Raw genomic sequence first — 3,611 nt, 5'->3', positions numbered from 1 at the left:
CTTTACTGCACTAATTACGCAAGTTGTGACTCTTAATAGCCTGAATTTATTTATTCATTTATTTATTTTTTGTTATATGTAGTATAGTGTATTTATTCAGGAGTTACCGCTATTCTACAATACGTGTCGTCGCCGCGAAGATTCTCAGCCGAATGCCTCGAATTTTTGCTCGCGAAATCGCTCGCTTGTCCTCTCCGTTTTTTTGAACTCTCTTCTCACAACACAATACAACATCTCCGTCGATTGTCGTTATTTGTTCTTATGTTTACAATTTTAAATTAGATACAAATGTTTAATTATACCGTTCTGTGACAATATCATCGTAATTGTGCGAATGGAAAATAAAATAGGTTCGATTCCGTCACGAGACCACTGAATTCATTTTATTTCTCGCTTTCGATGCGCGTCGATCTATAAAAAAAAAATATATTTACTACGCGTCGCTCGAAATTCCAGAATACCTTTAAATGTCTGTAGCCTTCGCAGAAATCAGTTGTGTTTACTGGCTATACGCTCGTCACATTGACGTGTATATGTTATACTTTTATAATTCGAACAACGCTGATTTTTGCCAAGCCGTCGCAAATGCAAATTCACTAACCGTAGCGGTACAATTGCCGCCACAACGTGAAATATACTTACAAAGTAAGTAATTTTTACTGTACAGAATAAAATCTTTTACAAGTAGCACTCGAATTCTAACAGGGTTATTATCGAAAAAAGGAAAAAAATGTTCTTGACTTTTCCCGATTTGTCCTCTTATCACTTTTTGAATAAATTCCCTGACAAACTGAAAGAAATTTTGAATAAAAACAAAGAAAAATATTAAAATATTTTATATTGTAGACAGTGCAATAAAATTTAAATGGAAAATGAAATAAAGTATTATTTGTTATACTATATTAATTTATTATTGTGGAGAAGTTGCCTATATCGTATCACTTAACATTTAAACACAAAATTGTAACAAACGTACTGAAGAGATCAAAATATTTCTATACTTACCGTCAAGGCACTAGTTTCTGATCAGTCTCTAATTTCTGATCAGTTTAGTGAATAAATTGTTTTATTGCATTCGCCGTCATAAATATTCATTGTAAAAAATATTTATAATAAAAATTGAACATAGAGAATTACTAAGTGTAAATATGGAAGTTCCAATTGAACGCATTTTTATGACAATAAATTCGTCAAGATAAACGTTCCGACAAGAGACGCATATGCGGCCATCTGTTATGGCCGGGCGTAAGCAAAGTTCTTTGTTTCGTCAGCTTGTCATTTGCACGCGTTTAACGAAATCAAGGTAATTATATATATTTCCTTCAGAGAATAGTTTACTAATAGATATGTCGTAAAAAAAAAGAACATTTTGTAATGTTTAACTCGAAAAAGATGGGTGATTACTTTTAGGTTCCGATTTTTCTCATACATATCCAATTTTCGCTCAGACAAGTAACACATAACCTACCTTGTAGCTTATTTTACTATTCTGTGCGACGCCACCCAAGGTCAAACTGATAAGATCAGTAAATAGACCTTTTTAGACCCTACAACTTTTGTCTAAAACACTTCTGTAAAAAATTGATATAAATGCTCGAATATATTTAAAATGGATCAGAAATCGAGGCTTATTTCGAGCTAATAATATTTAATATTTAATATACACTTTAAACCAATTACAAAATCATGTAAGTATATCTTACAAACGTTTCGGCTTACGTTAAGCCTTCTCCAATGTAGAACACATCAAAACTTAATGGAAATAAAAATTAACTACTCCTCATTACATTCTCAACCATTCACCGGTATATCAGTCTTCACAGACAATCGTCAATTACTTGACAATACATCGAACATCTTCTATCCAAGGTATAGCTTTAGTCTCAAGTTGTCCAATAATACATCTCCTCTTTACAATTCTCCGAATTCTCAGGTGAACGTCTAGAATTCAAATAGTCACAGATCCGACCATCCATTGTGAGTCCATTCGCATTGTATATTTTATGATATTCTGAGATAACCATAGATTTCATAATACTAATATAATCAAACATAATAATACGAAAACCAATGGAAACTTACGTCAATGTATATAAAATACCGCCTATGAATTCAACAATGCAAATCTGATTGAGAGAAAAAATCTGGAACGTTGCTTGTTATTCTTTTAAATTCAACTGATATAAGTATAGGTCATGTCAATAATTACGTGCTCACAATGTCTCATCAAATCTGTTCGACATAATACGACATCTTTCGCTCACGATATATCGATAAGTCTGTTAGACCTATTTCGATTTTTTTCTCTCGCAAATCTCATCAAGTATATTCGAATACGCTTTGTCCAATAACTCGATATCTTTCATTAGATTCAATCCGTTAATTTGTTCTTTAATATGAATCATTTCTGAAATGTTCCTTTTTTTATAATTCTTTTCGAAATCAAGAATATTAACGTCCTCCCAATTAAAATCATGATTAGTATCATTGATGTGTTTTGAAATGACCGAATGTTTGGACTGGTCTAATTTTATGTTATTACGATGCTCCCTAATTCTCGTCTGTAATTGTCTTTTTGTTTGCCCAACGTAGGACACATCGCAATTGTTACAATTTAACCTATATATAACATTATTATTCTTTTCATGCGGATTTCTATCTTTGTGGACTTTTATGAATCTATTAAGCTTATTTGTACATCTATAGCCTATCATGTTATTAGATTTATCAATGGATCTTGAAATTTTGTTACAAATCGATTTAACATAAGGAAAAACCATTAGAACTCTCATTTCCTTTTCATTATTAGATTTAACTAGTACAGAATTTTTTTGTGATAACGCTGTTATTCTTTTGTTGATATATTCAAAAATGAATTCAATCGGATACCCATTATCTTTCAAAATCATTATTATTAGTTCAATGTTCTTCTTAAAAAATATAGGATTCGATAATAAAAACGTTCTGTCAACTAAGCTAAAAACCATTCCTATCTTGTGACATATGGGATGGTTCGAGAAATAAGACAAATATCTTCCCCAAAAAGTTTTCTTATGATACCAATCCATTATAATTTTATTGTCTTTATTAATAACTGAAAGATCTAAAAAGTTCAGTGTATGGTCTTCTTCATATTCGATTGTAAATTTTAATCTGTTATGTTGTTCGTTGAACGCATCTAAAATTTGAGATATTTTGTTTTTTGGAGCAATCATAAAACATCGTCTACGTATCTAAAATATACTGATAATCGAGGCTGTACACAATTAAGAGCTTTTTTCTCCAAATCCTCCATCACAATATCAGAAATAATAGGGGAAAGGGGGGATCCCATGGGAGTGCCAAATGTTTGCTTATAAATAGTGCCATTAAACGTAACGTTGAGTATTTCTTGAGATATTTTAAACGTTTTAGATTCATTTTTTAATTTCGCTGATTACAGCGCCATCTGTCATCAAAAAATGTTTGTAATAGGTAAAATTTATGTAACTTTCTCTGAAGAAGCGAAATCTGCAATAAAAAATGGGGGTTTCCATTTAAAATTTTAAACTTACCCTCTCCTTCACCCACAGCGGGTGGGGTTGGGGGGTCATGTTAGATGTCAAAAGATA

Source organism: Trachymyrmex cornetzi, unplaced genomic scaffold (genome assembly GCF_001594075.2).
Source record: "Trachymyrmex cornetzi isolate Tcor2-1 unplaced genomic scaffold, Tcor1.1 scaffold543, whole genome shotgun sequence".
NCBI lineage: Eukaryota > Metazoa > Arthropoda > Insecta > Hymenoptera > Formicidae > Trachymyrmex > Trachymyrmex cornetzi.
The sequence above is the reverse complement of the archived record's forward strand: the minus strand, read 5'-3'. Positions refer to the sequence as shown.